Source organism: Schistocerca cancellata, chromosome 6, assembly GCF_023864275.1.
Source record: "Schistocerca cancellata isolate TAMUIC-IGC-003103 chromosome 6, iqSchCanc2.1, whole genome shotgun sequence".
In the NCBI taxonomy this organism is placed as follows: domain Eukaryota; kingdom Metazoa; phylum Arthropoda; class Insecta; order Orthoptera; family Acrididae; genus Schistocerca; species Schistocerca cancellata.
This window is the reverse complement of record NC_064631.1, coordinates 176,246,327-176,266,177: the sequence shown is the minus strand read 5'-3', so window position 1 is coordinate 176,266,177 and position 19,851 is coordinate 176,246,327.

Sequence of the window (19,851 nt, the reverse complement as noted above, 5' to 3'; positions counted from 1 at the left end):
GGGCTGTACAAGCAATGATCACACGCACGGCACAGCGGACACACCAGGAACCGCGGTGTTGGCCGTCGAATGGCGCTAGCTGCGCAGCATTTGTGCACCGCCGCCGTCAGTGTCAGCCAGTTTGCCGTGGCATACGGAGCTCCATCGCAGTCTTTAACACTGGTAGCATGCCGCGACAGCGTGGACGTTAACCGTATGTGCAGTTGACGGACTTTGAGCGAGGGCGTATAGTGGGCATGCGGGAGGCCGGGTGGATGTACCGCCGAATTGCTCAACACGTGGGGCGTGAGGTCTCCACAGTACATCGATGTTGTCGCCAGTGGTCGGCGGAAGGTGCACGTGCCCGTCGACCTGGGACCGGACCGCAGCGACGCACGGATGCACGCCAAGACCGTAGGATCCTACGCAGTGCCGTAGGGGACCGCACCGCCACTTCCCAGCAAATTAGGGACACTGTTGCTCCTGGGGTATCGGCGAGGACCATTCGCAACCGTCTCCATGAAGCTGGGCTACGGTCCCGCACACCGTTAGGCCGTCTTCCGCTCACGCCCCAACATCGTGCAGCCCGCCTCCAGTGGTGTCGCGACAGGCGTGAATGGAGGGACGAATGGAGACGTGTCGTCTTCAGCGATGAGAGTCGCTTCTGCCTTGGTGCCAATGATGGTCGTATGCGTGTTTGGCGCCGTGCAGGTGAGCGCCACAATCAGGACTGCATACGACCGAGGCACACAGGGCCAACACCCGGCATCATGGTGTGGGGAGCGATCTCCTACACTGGCCGTACACCACTGGTGATCGTCGAGGGGACACTGAATAGTGCACGGTACATCCAAACCGTCATCGAACCCATCGTTCTACCATTCCTAGACCGGCAAGGGAACTTGCTGTTCCAACAGGACAATGCACGTCCGCATGTATCCCGTGCCACCCAACGTGCTCTAGAAGGTGTAAGTCAACTACCCTGGCCAGCAAGATCTCCGGATCTGTCCCCCATTGAGCATGTTTGGGACTGGATGAAGCGTCGTCTCATGCGGTCTGCACGTCCAGCACGAACGCTGGTCCAACTGAGGCGCCAGGTGGAAATGGCATGGCAAGCCGTTCCACAGGACTACATCCAGCATCTCTACGATCGTCTCCATGGGAGAATAGCAGCCTGCATTGCTGCGAAAGGTGGATATACACTGTACTAGTGCCGACATTGTGCATGCTCTGTTGCCTGTGTCTATGTGCCTGTGGTTCTGTCAGTGTGATCATGTGATGTATCTGACCCCAGGAATGTGTCAATAAAGTTTCCCCTTCCTGGGACAATGAATTCACGGTGTTCTTATTTCAATTTCCAGGAGTGTATGTCAGAACATCAACTTTACTCCAGACACCAGCGTCTACATTACATCATTGTCCGATTTCGGCTTTTGAGGAAGAATGAACACCCACTCCTCCACAAACATTCAGATACATCGTTGGAAGTAACCCCAACAGATTTAAGTCCGTCGTAAAGGTAAAGGGTAGATAAGCCCCGTATTAACGTCCACTAACAGGTGTCGGGAGACTGTTGATAAGATGGTGTACAACGCCACTGGCAAACATCTGTTTTATTTTTTCTGCATGAACTTTAATTCTCTTTGGCTTCCCGCGCACTGGTTCCCGGGTTCTATTCCCGACGGGGTCAGGGATTTTCTCTGCCTCGTGATGACTGGGTGTTGTGTGATGTCCTTAGGTTAGTTCGGTTTAAGCAGTTCTAAGTACTAGAGGACTGATGACCATAGCTGTTAAGTCCCATAGTGCTCAGAGCCATTTGACCCATTTTTAATTCTCTGTCCAAATTTCTTCCTGGTGTCTTTCACAGTTTGCTCAATATACAGACTGAACAATATTGGGAATATCAGGTTTGATTCCATTAGGAAGCAGTTGTGCCCAGCGACTGTGTTTATTTGAAGTACTAAAGAGTACAGCCGTTAGTCGTAAGTATTTGTGACCGATTGCCTTACTCTTCACTACTTGGAACATCGAGGATAGACTGTAATCCTGTCTCACTCCCCTCTGAACTACTGTTTCAGTTTCATACCCTACGAGTGTTAGAACTGTATTCTGCTTTCTGTACATGTAAATTGTAAGTAGGTTGTTTAGGTTCTTATATTGGTAACGCCGCCGCTACGTAGCGCTCTATATGAAAATCACTGGCTGTGCTGTGTGCAGTCTGTGGCTAGTTTGCATTGTTGTCTGCCATTGTAGTGTTGTGCAGCTGGATGTTAACAGAGCGTAGCGTTGGGCAGTTGGAGGTGAGCCGCCAGCAGTGGTGGATGTGGGGAGAGAGATGGCGGAGACTTGAAATTTGTAAGACTGGATGGCATATATATTATGATTATTAAGGTAAATACATTGTTTGCTCTCTATTAAAATCTTTCATTTGCTAACTATGCCTATCTGTAGTTAGTGCCTTCAGTAGTTTGAATCTTTTATTTAGCTGGCAGTAGTGGCGCTCGCTGTATTGCAGTAGTTCGAGTAACGAAGATTTTTGTGAGGTAAGTGATTTGTGAAAGGTATAGGTTAATGTTAGTCAGGGCCACTCTTTTGTAGGGATTTTTGAAAGTCAGACTGCGTTGCGGTAAAAATATTGTGTGTCAGTTTATGCACAGTCTTGTATAATTTTTCTAAGGGGACGTTTCAAAATAACCTTTCCTTACACGTATTTTACCTCGCCGACCTACGCTGAGATGAAACAACTCACGGAATACCTCCTAATATCTTTCTTTTGGTTAGACGTAATGCGGCAACTCGACTTGGCATGGACTCGAGAAGGTGTTGGAAGTCCCCTACAAAAATATTTAACCATGCTGCCTCTATACCCGTCCGTAATAGCTGAAGTGTTGCTGGTGCAGGATTTTGTTCACGAATTGACCCCTCCTATACATGTTCGATAGGATTCAGGTGAAATTATTCCATTGAAGTGTCCAGAATAGTCTTCAAATCAATCGCGAACAACTGCGGCCTCGTGTCAAGGCGCATGTCATCAATAAAATTCCATGGTCGTTTGGGAACATGAAGTCCATGCATCTCTGCGAATCGTCTCCAAGTAGCCGAACATAACCAAATCCACTCACTGATCTGTTCAGTTGAACCAGAGGACGAGGTAAATTCCATGTTAACTCAGCCCACACCATTATGGAGCCACCGTCAGCTAGCGCAGTGCGTTGTTCACAACTTGGGCTTCGTGAGGTCTGCGCCCCACTGGAAGCCTACTATCAGCTCTCAGCAACTGAAATCGGGACTCATCCCTCCAGGCGCGGTTTTCCAGTCGCCCAGCGTCCGACCGATATGGTTACGAGCCCAGGAGAGGAGCTGCAGGCGATGTCAGGCCGTTAGCAAAGGCACTCGCGTCTGTCTTCTGCCGCCATGGCCCTTTAACGCCAAATTTCTCCACGCTGTTGTAACGGATACGTTCGTCACACGCCCTACATTGATTTCTGCGATTATTTCACGCAGTGTTGTTCCTCTGTTAGCACTGACAACTCTATGCAAACGCTGCTGTTGTCGGTTGTTAAGTAAAGGCCGTCGGCCACTGTGCTGAGCGTAGTGAGAAGTAATGCCTGAAGTCTGGTATTCTGGCATAGTCTAGATGCTGTGCATCTCGGAACGGTGAATTCCCTAACTATTTCAGAAACAGAATGTCCCATGCAGCTCGCTCCAACTACCATTCCGCGTTCAACGTCTGTTAACTCCCGTCGTGCGAAAATAATGACGTTGGAAACCGTTCCACATGAAGCATCTGAGAACAAATGACAGCTCCGCCTGTGCAGTGCCCATTTATACACTGCTGGCCATTAAAATTGCTACACCAAGAAGAAATGCAGATGATAATGAGTATTCATTGGACAAATATATTATACTAGAACTGACATCTGATCACATTTTCACGCAATTTGGGTGCATAGATCCTGAGAAATCAGTACCCAGAACAACCACCTCTGGCCGTAATAACGGCCTTGATACGCCTGGGCATTGACTCAAACAGAGCTTGGTTGGCGTGTACAGGTACAGCTGCCCATGCAGCTTCAACACGATACCACAGTTCGTCAAGAGTAGTTACTGGCGTATTGTGACCAGCCAGTTGCCCGACGTCCGCAGCTCGTGGTCGTGCGGTAGCGTTCTCGCTTCCCACGCCTGGGATCCCGGGTTCGATTCCCGGCGGGGTCAGGGATTTTCTCTGCCTCGTGATGACTGGGTGTTGTGTAATGTCCTTATGTTAGTTAGGTTTAAGTAGTTCTAAGTTCTAGGGGACTGATGACCATAGATGTTAAGTCCCATAGTGCTCAGAGCCATTTTGAACCAGTTGCCCGACCACCATTGACCAGACGTTTTCATTTGGTGAGAGATCTGGAGAATGTGCTGGCCAGGGCAGCAGTCGAACATTTTCTGTATCGAGAAAAGACCGTACAGGACCTGCAACATGCGGTCGTGCATTATCCTGCTGAAATGTAGGGTTTCGCAGGGAATGAATGAAGGGTAGAGCCACGAGTCGTAACACATCTGAAATGTAACGTCCACTGTTCAAAGTGCCGTCAGTGCGAACAAGAGGTGACCGAGACGTGTAAGCAATGGCACCCCATACCATCACGCCGGGTGATACGCCAGTATGGCGATGATGAATACACGCTTCCAATGTGCGTTCACCGCGATATCGCCAAACACGGATGCGACCACCATGATGCTGTAAACAGAACCTGGATTCATCCGAAAAAATGACGTTTTGCCATTCGTGCACCCAGGTTCGTCCTTGAGTATACCATCGCAGGCACTCCTGTCTTGTGATGCAGCGTCAAGGGTAACCGCAGCCATGGTCTCCGAGCTGATAGTTCATGCTGCTGCAAACGCCGTCGAACTGTTCGTGCAGATGGCTGTTGTCTTGCAAACGTCCCCATTTGTTGACTCAGGGATCGAGACGTGGCTGCACGATCCGTTACAGCCATGCGGATAAGATGCCTGTCATCTCGACTGCTAGTGATACGAGGCCGTTGGAATCCAGCACGGCGTTCCGTATTTACCCTCCTGACCCCACCGATTCCATATTCTGCTAACAGTCATTGGATCTCGACCAAGGCGAACACCAACGTCGCGATACGACAAACCGCAATCGCGATAGGCTACAATCCGACCTTTATCAAAGCACGAGGCATCACAACGTTTCACAAGGCAACGCCGGTCAACTGCTTTATGTGTATGAGAAATCGATTGGAAACTTTCCTCATGTCAGCACGTTGTAGGTGTCGCCACCGGCGCCAACCTCGTCTGAATGCTCTGAAAAGCTAATCATTGGCATATCACAGCATCTTCTTCCTGTCGGTTAAATTTCGCGTCTGTAGCACGTCATCTTCGTGGTGCAGCAATTTTAATGGCCAGTAGTGTATCTTGCGTACTCGATACTACCACCTTTCGTATATGTGCGTATCGGTAGCCCATGAATTTTCCCGCCTTATTGTATAAAATTTATCTAATCTAATTTTACAAATGCTGTAATCGTACGTTTTTCTTCCTTCAACCTATTTTCAAGGATAAGTAGGAGGAGTATTGCCCCTTGTGTTCGTATATTTCTCCAGTAACCAACTGATCTCCACAGATGTCAGCTTTTTTCTTTTGTAAATAAATTCGTGTCATCATTGAGCAACCAGGAGTTTTGCACTGATAATTTCTCAGTATTCACAGCAGTCACCACATCGAATTAGATAAAGTACGTACGGAAAATTCTGGCTGTTCAGAATTATCGTTAGAGCAGTTACACTTTATCAAGGAAGGGGCCGCATTCCGGTACATCACTGCCCGCGCGCTGCGACTAAACGTTGAGGTGCTGGCCGCCGCGGCCGCAGCAGCTCGCCCGCCGCCAGGACAGGACTGCTCGTTCGGCCAGGGCACGCGGCGGTTTGTGCAGCCCTGGCGGCCTCCGCGATCGTTAGGCGCGCGCTCGGGCGCGTTGCCAGGCGACGGCCGTGGCGTGACGCGGAGCGAGACGGCCGCTCCGTTACCCGCTCGCCGGCTCTCCGCTATTACCGCAAGATGGCGCACTTACCCGCCGCCTCGCGGGCTACTCGCGCCACTTGCGGTCTGGCGTTGAGGGTATGGCTGGCGCGGGTATTGGAACCGGTGGCAGACAACGGTGTTGTTACAGACTTTATCGGAAGTTTATCAATAGATTTCATTTGTACTACGCGAGTTTGTTTTATCCCGTAATTGCAGGCACAAAAACGTGTGACCAAACATTTAGAAAATATTGCTCACACGGTGAGCAAGAAAAATCTCATATGGACATGGACCCGGAACTGGGTGGCGATGTGTTTGGTTTTCTACACAACTATTCGGTATTTCGGTTATTTCCAAGATTGATTGCCTGTCGAAGTCGTTGGGTCCAAACGATACATATCGAACTTGCGATCGTAAATCGATCATGCGAATGTGGCGGGCGTTATGAGTATGTTTACGTTGGTCACTACAGCAACGACAAAAGAACAGCGTTACAAAAATACTTGTAATTGCGAAGGAAACGACTTACCTTACTCGTCGTCAGTTTTGTCGTCATGTGAAAGTCCATTACCGTGGTCTGGACGGATAATTTGGAAGAGTCGAACGATGTTTTCTTCCTGATACTCGTTCCTTTTTCGCTCTGTCCACAATGCAATTGTAACGGTATTTCAGCTTCGAAACTGTTCTTACGAAGTTTTACACACTTCGCACCACCACGGTCTACACAGTCCCTTCTTTCCTCGTCCAGTAGTACTCCATATTTGCTACAAAAAGTCGAACAATTTTCTACTCTGGATAAACGTCGAATTAGATTCTTCCATGTGAGAGAATCCGCCGAAGAAACGCCAAGAACACCAGACATCCCACTCCCTAACGACATAAATCGTGTGGCCTTCCCTAGCATCTCGCAAATAATTCGCGGGGGTATGTAATTCAGAGCAAGTAAGGGAACGACGGAAAACAGATAAAAATGACGATCACAAATAATTGATAACAATGCCCGCCACCGCAGTCGCATGATCGATTTCCGATCGTAAGTTCGATATGTATCGGTATTTCAGTCAGGTATTCGGTGTTTGGTACCGAAGCATGAATGGTTCGGTATTTTTAAAATCCCTCTCATATCTCCAATTTATCTATTGATTTGTTATATTGCCTTCTTCTTCTGCTTTTATAACCTCATTAGACCATTTCACGCATTCATTTTCTGGTCATCTTCTTCTATAGGTTTTCTTTCCGAATTACGCAGTCTTTTCATTCGTTTTGTGTTCCTCATCTGAAAATACACTTTTTATTGCGCATTTCAACTTCTCAAGACGTAATGAATAGTCCATTAAATTTCGGGCATGCAGCTGCGCAAATAAAATTTCTTCCACTGATATTTCGGCCGCGTATCGTCCGGCCATCCTCAGAGTAAGTCGCAAGACCGTCTTCTCTTCTCCCGCGACTTACTCTGACGATGGCCGGACGAAACGCGGCAGAAACATCAGGGGAAGAAATTTTATTTGCGCCACTGCATGACCGAAATTTAGTGGACTACACTTTTAATTGTTTGTCGTTTGTCTATTTTTGGTTTAAATGACATTTTTATATTTTTAAATTTCTTTAAATCGTCTGTTTTCTTTTTCAGATCATTCAGGTTTAATTCTAGCTTTTTTATATTCTCCCTGATTTCCTTTATCGACCCTACTTGTTGCTTCATGTTCCAAAGTTTTATTGACAGCCGGGGTCCCACCTGGGGAAGTTCCGTTGCCGAGTTGCAGGTCTTTTCAGGTGTCGCCACATCGAGCGACTTCTGTGTCGCTGAGGATGGAATGATGAGTAGGACAACACAACAGACAGTCAGTCCCCCAGCCGCCGGCCGCGGTGGTCTAGCGGTTCTGGCGCTGCAGTCTGGAACCGCGGGACTGCTACGGTAGCAGGTTCGAATCCTGCCTCGGGCATGGGTGTGCGTCATGTCCTTAGGTTAGTTAGGTTTAAGTAGTTCTAAGTTCTAGGGGACTTATGACCTAAGATGTTGAGTCCCATAGTGCTCAGAGCCATTTTTTTGAACAGTCCCCCAGCCGAGAATTTCTCCAAGCCGGCCGGGACTCGAAGCCGAGCTCGCTGCCAGGCAGTCACAATCGCTAAACACTCACCCAAGGAGGGGGACAGAGGACATTGATAAGAATAGTTCATACGCAAGGATCCGTATACTAAATAAAACTACGGAACAATTACAAAGTGAAGCGTCTTCGTCCACGAACTCGTTTTCGATCGAAAATGGAGAAGAAACGCCAAAAATAAAAGCATAACGGCGGTTCCATGCAGCAGTATCTATACGCAAAGAGACTTTAGTTACATGAGTCGTTATGGCTGGACGCTACGAATAAACCAAGTGTCGTTATAGTACAAATGGAATCATACATTCGTTATAATTTGGGGTTCGCAACAGGCAAGGACTTTTACCAAAAAAATTAAAAGCAATAAAAGCTTGTTGAAAGCTATAACTGGCAATAATAAAAATAATTTCCAATGCTTATTGTGTTTTATTGTGTTACACTCAGCTGAGAAAATCGTTTCGCCAAGCAATGTTCGGTAATTATGTCAATTTAATCTTGCAATCCTGCTCCGGAAAGGCTTTATTTTCTTGTTAGAGCACACTTTCTACATCTCTTCGTGGCATTTATCGCGGGAAACACAAAGTAAAAGGATGTATGAGCATAGTATGAAACAGTTTCCTAAATGAAGTATTCAAAACACCCTCCATCAGCAAGGATGCATGAATCAACCGGACATCACATTGAACCCCTGATGCGCTGATGTATCCCTGGAGAACTGCGTATTGTTTTACAGCCTTCCATAATATGTGGACGAAGCTTCTGTACATCTTGTACCGGGCTTCCGTACGTAAGAGTTTTAAAATGCCTCACAAATGAAAGTCTACTGGGCTTAGGTACGAAGAGCTCTGAGGCCAAGGAATTGGTCCACCTCTACCTATCTAACGGAATCCATTATTTACAGGCTTACGAACATTAACTCTGAAATAAGGAGGAGGTACATCGAGCATGAAGTACACGTTTTGATGCATTCGTAAAGGGACGTGTTTTAGAAGAACGGGTACGAAATTCTTTAAGAAAGCATGGTAAGATTCTCCGTGGAGCCTGGGTGGAAGAATGTGAGAGCCTAACAAACAGTTACTAACGATGGTGGCCCAAACGTTGTTGATGTACAATTTAGTGAGAATTCTCTATAGCGATATAATGCGCCAAACTGTCTTCAGCCCGGTAAATAGCGCATCACTCGTTTATACCTCCTCAGCTTATTATCGTTTTTATGTGCTTGGAGAATGAAGAGTTTGTTGAGTTGTTTGTATAGTTTTCTTATATTTTTGTGTTGAAATGTTGTAGATGTGTGACACCTGACGGTCGAGAAAAGCTGTGTCCTCCTGTCAAGTCAGCCAAGTCTGCAACGCGCAGCCGACTGTTGAATCGTGTCGTGCGGCAAAGATAACGATCAGGATGCAGCTGGTTACTATGAACGTTTGCAGGCGAATGCTAAGAAGAAACACTTATTGTTAAAGAGAGAATTAGCGTGATATGTTTGTTCGCAGAGAATACTTCGTGGTTTCTCGTTTTAGCCTTTAGTAGTATCCGAGTATTTTTCGAGTAGTGAGCCTCGAGAGAGATTATTTCAAGAGTGTTATGAGATCGGCTCACACGTACGATACGCGATTTAGTCTCTAATGGCGATAGAACTCAGTTCAAGGCAGTTCTAAGTCGTTCAGAAATATACGGGGTGTTCAAAAAGTCTCTCCGCAGTGCCTTATGATTGTTAGCCGTGCGTGCCGTATGTCGCAGTGAATAAACCGAAATGAAACTCAGTGAAACCCAAGTTATTAATTTATTGAATATTCATTTTTACTTACAAATTTTCACATTAAATGTTGGAAGTGTCCCCCCTATTGTTGAATACACAATTCAAATCGTCTAATCATGTTTCCAAACACAAGCTGTTAACATTTCTTCTGTAAGAGAAGCAGTGAAAGCGGACATTGCAGTTTTCAATTCATCGATGGATTTTGGAGGGTTTTTATAGACAGTTGCTTTCGCTGCACCCCAGAAGAAAAAGTCAGGTGGTGTTAGGTCAGGCGATCGTGGAGGCCAAAGTCCCTGTGAAATTATGCGATCACCAAAAACATCAGCAAGCAGTGACATTGAAACGCGAGCTGTAAGCGCGGTTGCACCATCTTGTTGAAAATAACCGTTCAGTATTTCACTTGCCACAAGTTCTCCTATGAATGGGTACAAAATGTCACTGTACTATCGTTGTGCGTTTATTGTTTCGTTGAAAAATATGGGACCCACAATTCGATGTCTAGAAATTGCAATCCAAACTCCTATTTTCACAGAATGAAGTGGTTCCTCATAAATACACAATGGATTTGCAACACTCCACTTACGAGAATTTTGGGATAAATGAAACCGTGTCTTAATAGTGAAAAACGTTTCGTTAAGAATATCCCTTCCATTTTGTTGAACGAAATTTTTGAACCATTGACAATAACGCAGACTCTTGCCACGATCAGTATTTTTCAATCCTTGCACGACTGTCCCTTTCTATAAGAAAAGTTCTAATTTCTTCTTCACAGCTGTGTGTGCCGTTCCGATACTAACATCGATTTCCTGGGTGAGTTTTTTTACTGACTTGTACGGACTCATGGACATTTTATCGGTAATATCGAGTAGTTTATCCTCAGACGCTAGGACGACCACTTCTCGGTGCATCTGTCACTGAACCCCCTACTTCGAAATTTGTTAATCAAATCTCGCACAGTATCGCGATGTGGGAGTGTTGTCTCCGGGAAAACTGAATTAAATGTTTGACGAACTGAAACTATGTGTTCACCGCCAGCTTTGAACACTTGTTTGACTAAAAACACACGTTGTTCAATGGTTATCATTTTAACAGTGACAAAAACGAAACAAACTTACAAAGGAACTAAACTGAAGCCTTCACGCCAACACGTAACGACACATACCAACGATACTACTGACGCTGGCTGAGATAAACGAAACAGTGGTATGTTGGGAGACTCCACTTGAAGGGAAGTAACCCAGGCAGGCGAACAATCATACGGCACTGCGGAGAGACTTTTTGAACACCGCGTATTTTGAGAAGATTATCGGCTTTTGTAGAAACTGATCATTTGAGCTATTTTGGTAGAGTGAAGACTCGCCAGGTATAGGAAAAGCTCCGATTTATTGAAGTGTGAGATTAGTTTCTCCTATGTGAGATTACTGATGCCTTATGCTGCTTAATAGTCAAGCGTTTGTAGGTGAACCGTGTGTCAATATTTTTGAGAAATTTTCCGTTGGATTGTGTATACGAAGACACGTGTTCACGTGAAGTCGTTTAGTTATTTTGTGGTTGACGGGATAGTAGGGGTGTAGTAAGGGATGGTAAGGAATAGTAGCGTTGCACTGGATTATTGTGGTTGTGTAGGTGCACGCAATCACTAAGGAATATTGACTTAGCGATATTTGGTTAGGATTTATTGTGTGACTTCGGCGTGAGCGTCGAAATATAGTAAATTCCGGAACTCTCGTTGGATGCACTGAATGTGTAGTCTACATTAAAAAGAACGATCGTCCTACGAATAGTTATTTATTGAGAAACAATCGGAAGTTTACTGAGAACTTGATAGCTTTCCCTCTTTTCCCTAAGCGACAAATCAAGAACCATTGATTAGAGAACAAGGTAATTCTCTCTAAAAGAGATCACTCAGTGCTGCGTTTTGAGTTTTAAATGTTAGTGGGACGCGGAAGTCAACAGTTCAGGTGGTTGAGTTTTGTTTCATTATTTAAAGTTCATATAGTTGAAAAGAGGCGGTGACATTTAGGGATTTTGTTATTTTTTTTTTTTTTGTAAGATTTCCGCTTAGTGCGTTTTGGAATACAGCATCAGGACTTGTGAAGTAAAATGCTGACTTGCACCTGTAAACAATCAATTGTGGAGATAAAGAATCAACGGTTGTAAACTGAAGAAGTCGGTATGCAACTTCTCCTTAATTCGCAAACTACTAAAAAAAATCGAAGGCTTATTTCAAAGCACACTAATATCTCGAATGTATCTTTTCAGAATAAAGTAATGCAAAGGCCAATAAAGTAAAAGACTGGAACATTGGTAAAAGCGAAGTTGAAGGAAATTAAAGACAACGATTAGTATTTTTCAGTTAATATCTTGCAACGGAAAGAAAGATAATTAATCTTTATTTAGAAAGGAAATGCAAGTTTACGTTTTATTATAAAGTTATTCATTATAAATGAAAAATTATTTCATTTAATTCTAAAACGTTGAGATTACCGAAATAGTTTATTACGATAAAATTTCAATGGAGTCAAGAATATTGTTGTAGCAGGGTGCTAGTTATAGAGGTTATCGTTGATTGGCAACGAGTGATAAAGAATATTAAATTATTTCTTTGTCTTGTGAACGTATTCTCCAATTTAAGTAAAAATTTGTAACCACACTGATTACTTGTATATACGATTATTCATTGAGGCTTTAAAAGAGAAGCACCTACAAAGACGCAACGGATCTGTATGACGTATTCATCAGTTATATACGAAAGCTTTCGTTTCTGTTAACTATGTTGCTGAGAAAGTGTTTAGTTGTGATTTCAGAGTCACAGAGTAAGCTTCCCTATAGGTTGCTGTTATTGGTAAAGTAAATACATCATTCCTACCCCCCGTAGATTCTCGCATTTAGTACTTTTCTGATGACTGATACTAGCTTTGGTGGTAGTTTATCTCTCGAAGCTAATGTACCCTGATAGATGCGTTGTTGCAATTAATATCCAAATAGCTACCATTGACCCCATTATACCACAAAAAGTGTTATTGTGTCCATCCTTTAGTACGGGGTGTTCAAAAAGTCTCTCCGCAGTGCCGTATAATTGTTAGCTGCGCGTGCCGTATGCTGCAGTGAATATACCGAAATGAAACTCTGTGAAATACAAGTTATTAATTTATTGAATATTCATTTATAATTAAAAATTTTCACATTAAATGTTGAAAGTGCCCCCCCCCCTGTTGTATATACTATTCAATTCGTCTAATCATGTTTCCAAACACAGGCTATAACATTTCTTCTGTAACAGAAGCAGTGGAAGTGGATATTGCAGTTTTCAATTCATCGATGGGTTTTGGACGGTTTTTATAGACAGTTGCTTTCGCTGCAGCCCAGAAGATAAAGTCAGGTGGTGTTAGGTCAGGCGATAGTGGAGGCCAAAGTCCCTGTGAAATTATGCGATCACCAGAAACATCAGCAAGCAGTGACACTGAAACGCGAGCTGTATGCGCGGTTGCACCATCTTGCTAAAAATAACCGTTCAGTATTTCACTTAAAAGAAGTTCTCCTTTGAATGGGTACAGAATATCACTGCAGAATCGTCGTGCGTTTATTGTTTCCTTGAAAAATATGGGACTCACAATCCGACGTCTAGAAATTGCAATCCAAACTCCTATTTTCACAGAATGAAGTGGTTCCTCATGTATACACAATGGATTTGCAGCACTCCACTTACGAGAATTTTGCGAGTTCATGTACCCGGATAAATGAAACCACGCCTCATCAGTGAAAAACGTTTCATTAAGAATATCCCTTCCACTTTGTTGAACAAAATTTTTGAACCATTGACAATAACGCAGACTTTTGCTATGATCAGTATTTTTCAGTCCTTTTACGACTGTCACTTTGTATGGGAAAAGTTCTAATTTTTTCCTCACAGCTGTGTGGGCCGTTCCGATACTAACATCGATTTCCTAGGCGAGTTTTTTTACTGACTTGTTCGGACTCATGGGCACTTTATCGGAAATATCGAGTAGTTTATCATTAGACAAAACGCTAGGACGACCATTTCTCGGTGCATCTGTCGCTGAACCTGTATTTCTAAATTTGTTAATCAAATCTCGCACATTATCGCGATGTGGGAGTGTTGTCTCCGGGAGAACTGAATTAAATGTCTGACGAAGCGAAACTGTGTATTTACCGCCAGTTTTGAACACTTGTTCGAATAAAAACACACGTTCTTCAATGGTTGGCATTTTAACACTGACGAAACGAAACAAATGAACAAAGGAACTAAACTTAAACGTTCACGTCAACACGTAACGACACACACCAACGACACTGCTGACGCTGGCTGAAATAAACGAAACAGTGGTATGTTGGGAGAGTCCACTTGAAGGGAAGTAACCCAGGCAGGCGAACAATCATTCGGCACGCTCGCTAACGCTCAAACGACACCGAGGAGAGACTTTTTGAACACCCCGTACAAGTGATGTCGCAGCGAGCTGCAGTGTGATTTATAGCGTGAGAAGCTGAATATCAAATCTTACGTGACGTCGTTGTGTTAGTACAGACGATTGTTACGTGTTAGATTACGTCGTTGAGCGTTTCTCTCGTCAGTTGTTCATATTGAAGTGAGCTAAATTATCCGATGTTGTTGTCGCCTGCGTATTGCAGTGCTGTCAGAGCCTATTCATACAGTATATCTACTACGAGTTAGTGGTATCTAAAGAGTGGCGAATTACAAGGAACAGGAATGCATCCAAAACGGCAACGCACACTAGCTTGTTGTGGGACTCCGTTCGTGATTTCTCCCTTGTCAGTAAAATTTGTTTCTCATCCCAACATTGTTCGAATTATTCAGCACAATTTCTTGCATTCTGTTTGTTGAGTATGATTCAAAACTATAAGCCGACTAGAATTACTTGACAGTTGAGGTTTGCCTGTTGCCGCTTGATTGTGGCGGCTTTAGATGCCGGCTACCGCTCGGTTACACCTGTAGGCGAGACAGAAACACGGCGGATCACTTCACAAATGCTATTAACACTATGCCGTCCGGCGAAACCACAGTGTTGTCGCGTGCATAGTATCACTCTGTGGAAGGCGACAGCACGTCAGTAACTTTTGCATTATGTTGGTGTTTTGTTTAGGTAATAATAAGTTACACACGTGTTGTGTTTTTATAAGTACTTGTGCCCTTTCATCATGGCGGACGAAAGAGACAATAGGATTATTTACGATGTATGAGCGGACGTCTTGCCTGACGTTCCGGACGACTTGGCCGATTGAGAAGAAGACAATGGATATCGAAAAAATGAAAGTGAAGCAGAATCGTAGGAAGGTAGTGAAATACGTCCAAGAAGAATTCGGCGAACGCTACGGTTGCCAACTGATTCGGCTCAATCAGACGAAGAAGACAGTGCACAGTTGTCAGACTGTTATTTACCGAGGACCAATAATAAATTTGAAGGATCCCCGGGTCCAAACATATTTCCCAAAGATACACAGAGCGTCGAGGATATCGTACAATTATATATTGGGAACGATATATTTGAATATATTAGCAACGAAACCAAAAAGTACTACAGTCAAAATTGCAATATAAGGAAACTGGGTAAAAATGCGAAATTTGTCAACGTTACGGGAACCGAGCTTAGAAAATGGTTTGGGGTTGCTATCCTTATGGGAATTGTAAGAAAAGCAAGGATCAATGATTATTGGTCAACGAATCCGTTGATAGCAAATATCATGATTTTTACATTTTTCCGACAGCAACAATAAACTGGATAGTGCCGACCGACTTTTGAAAGTGCAGTTCGTAATTGATTATTTTTCCAAAAAGTTTAAAGAATAGTTTAATCTAAGTCAAAACATCTCAACTGATGAAGGAATGATACCGTGCTGGACAACCTTTAGCAAAAACAGTGACGGAACTATTGACACTTTCTGATGCAAAGTGGCATCACCTCTTACTAACGTAAGTGGTCCTAAAAATTAAAAAAAAAAACTTGTAACACTAACCTATGCAACGGCATCAAATATAGCTTATTATGTCAAACGGTTAGTCTGTTATAAATGCTTATAATCAGGGCAAGACTTTGTGCTCACCCTGTATATCTAATGCAAGCCGACGTCTGTGATTGTAATAACTGTATACTTGACGCTAAATCGCGTCTTGTGCGGAAGGGTCCGGAAGGGTTTGGTTAGTGCCTTGTATGAAATGTGTTGAGCCGGCATCATTGCGTGTGTGTGTGTGTGTGTGTGTGTGTGTGTGTGTGTGTGTGTTAGTGCGCGCGTGTGTATGTGTTGTGGAGTGATTATCAAGCGTGATGAAATACGGAATAAAAGGGACAGACTCAGAATTCGGGATCCAAACACATCAAGAAAGAAAGGAATTGAAATAAGTCCCCCGGATCTACGATATTTCCGTATCGGGGCAGAAACCTGATAGTGCCCCCCCCCCCCCCCCCCTGCCCTTGAGCGTTTGGGATAGTACGTCAAAAATCTTAAAAAATCAATTTTTCAGAAATGTGTTCATTTTCTAGCGTACATCTTTCTGAAGAGTTTGATGTATAAAACATACATGTTCGAGGAAGTGTAACATATGTTAATTGGTCTAAGTGTGCCAAAGTGCAGTGCCACGCCTCTTCACAATGCACTCTTCTGTCGCCATATCACTGTTTTTCGTTCTGTGGAATTCAAACGTGTATATTTTCTTACAGAAGCTAACAAACCTATATTCGGGACAGCGGAAATTAAAATGTTTTGTGGTGCCTCTCCTGCTCCCAGTCGGCCGGATTGCCACCCTACCCCCCTTGAAGAATGCTGGGTGGGATTATTTGTGACCAGGAGAACAAGAACCCTTCAGGAAACTTGCACTCTCTGCTGCCTATTAGCTAACAACTTTGTCTTTTGTGTGACATGAAATCAAATATAGGAAACATAAAACCAGTGAAGACAAGAGACAAGCGAGACCGTATACACTTCCTCAATCCTTAGGTCCCAGCATTTTCTTCTCTCTAGTCTTGATAGAGCTCTACACGGCGTGCTTTCCTTTCTGCGGAAGAATCTATTGCCTCATCAAAACTTGTCAAGCTATTTGTTACATGAAAAATCAAACTTTCGTTGTCTAATACTGAAAAACCTGCTAATACGAACAGTACCCAAGACTGGTGTGGATTCTCGATTTGATTACGTCTGTTTTGTCACTGTCTGGCAGATAACACGAAATAGGCCTTTCTAATATTTCAGGAATTGTAACACACGTCAAATAAGCGAGACTGTTTTGGCACAAATGGTCACTTTTATTTACCACATTCACACAAATAACACGACAGAATATAATTCACGAAGTATCAATATCAAATGCCTATTAGACCAATTACAAGCAACAAGTTTTATGGTAAGCAAAAGTTTCACATTACATTCGTAGTCTCCAGTTTCTCAAGCATGGGATCGAAAAGTAGTAGCAGTAGTACGAAATTTTCGTATAAATTTGGAATCGTTATATTCCTCCCTAAAATTTGTGTAATGTCGCCGTTTCTTCTCCTTCCTCGTTCTAATAAACAATCTTGCCATCACTTACTCCGTAACTATTCCTGCCATTGTCAAACATATTCTTCGTTTAACTTCACTAAGCCTGCCAGAACCACCGGTTTAGTTATCACGCGTTTATTCTTCGGTTAGGCGTTATTAGGTGTTCGTACAAAGCGTTTTCCGCGCTATTCCAACAGACATCAAGCGGCTGCTAACTGGTGACTGCAAAACTGGTCCTTAGTAGTGTGGCGATCTGGCAAAAAGTTTTTGTCAAAATTTCATTTTCTTGGGTACACCGACTATGGATTTCGCTAATATTTATAACAACGCTCATCATTCGCACGCCCATACAATCACATAAGCAAACAGCGATTAGTATTCACCCGTTCGGATTTATACGGCTCAGCTCGTACAGCGCCATCACTTTTGTCTGCGGGAAAGTTTTCTATTTCTTGATGCGACGGGGAATCCCCTATTAGAGACATCACGTACGCTATGCACGAATTCAAAAATCAGCTTATGATTCGTTCATAAATCAACTTAGAAAGTGTTCAAAAATGGTCAAAAAGCCAACAGGGATGCGTTTCAAAATCATATGAGTAATCGATAGATCATCGTGAGCTGGATGCTAAGGGGCTTTGAGAAACAAGGCCTCTTTCTTCAAGAATATGAATTTGGCGCCGCCTGAAATTGCCGCCTGGGCAGATACCCCAGTCTCTCCCTCCCTAGATCAGGGCCTGATTGAAATGACCAATTCTTGTATCAGTTTGGCGACGGCGAACGTTGAGCGCTCTGATAGGCGGAAACTAGCGCCAAAGTGTCAACTACCAAGCAATTTTAATTGGACTATAGTTGTGTTACTCATGATTAATGTGATTATATAAAGAAGTAGAAAATGATCTGTAACGTGCAAATAAAGCATTTTCTGAATCATGTCCATATAACACACTTTATTCTTCTATATGAGAGGAATGTTTCTTGAAAGGTTGGCCATACGTTTTTGTTACACCTTGTATCGCCGAAGTCAGTCTGTTGTAGAATTGTGCAACATGTTATACGCTGACACATTATAACGTTTCTAGAGAATCTCTATAAGAACCAACTGGGTTCCGTAGACGTGTCACTGGGGTTGTTCGTCCTTGAGATCAAGAGCGCCGTTGACATTGGCTCCCAGGTCGATGATTTGTTCCTCGACTTCAGGTTGGCATTTGATGCAGTGCCGCACTCACGTTTCGTGAACAAGATACGAACTTACCGAGTATCGGACGAGATTTGTGACTGGATTGAGGATGTTATAGGGCCATTAATGGTTACAGTAGGCTGCATGGGGGATCAATTATTAAAATGCAATAATTTTAGTAGCTGTGTGTCCGGTTACGAAGTCTCGTAACCGGTTGGCCCTGACTAGTATTAGTACGCAATCTGACTGCATAAAATAACAATAAAGAATGAAAGGAAATTTCCGTTAACACAAATGATTAATTAAGTCCCCTGCAACTATAAAAGCTACGAAACAACAAAGCACAAGTGTAACTGTTCTGTGTGTGGTAGTGTGACTCAACGTACATGTATCTGGCACGGTTCTTCCTCAATACGACGAGATATTTTAAACACCATTTACAATGAACTAATTGAAAACCAGAAATACTATAATTGCACATAGAAACCAGAATTACAGTCTAATACATGAAGATGAGCCAGATACTTTGTTGACTCAACCTGTGACCAAAAGGCATTGTTATTTAGGAAGTTTGAAATAAAAAAATTTTGTTACCTCCATATACATTGACGAAAAATACACTGTGATCATTGCAACATCTTCCATCTATACATTACACTAACCGAACAGCATCTACTCTCTTGCCCAGCAGAACAATAACTGCACACGACATGCTCTCGACTAGTACTGCTCTCGACATCCTCTCAACAAGCACTTCCCACGGCAACCTCTGAACTGCAACTGCCCTCGACATTCTCTGAGCAACTACTGCGCCAGTGGAGGCGGCGGAATAATACTCTTTGGCGCAATCTCTGGCGCTGTGACTCAGTGTAGCCAAATTCATATGCCCCTTCTCCACGGGCTAGAATTTGATGGTATTTTTGCCAGCACTGGTGGTGAAAATACCACCAAATTCGTTCAAAAAAATACAGACAAAAATAAAAGATAATATTAATAAGTAAATATCACATAACTAAATAAATTTTTCTTTGCACTGACGTTTCAATAACCTAATGTATAAAATACAGTGAGGAATACAAATGCTTACATAAATGAGATTTTACATAATAGTTTACACAAGTATTATTCAATCAATGGCACCAGCAATGACGAATAGGTGTAGGTAAGAGTCTCATAACATTTCATAAACAGTAAATACACAAAAAAATCAGTTTATACAAATATTCACATAAAATCTTTTCAGTAGTTCAATAAACAGGTAGAACTCCTCAGAGTAGTTGACAGTTCCAACA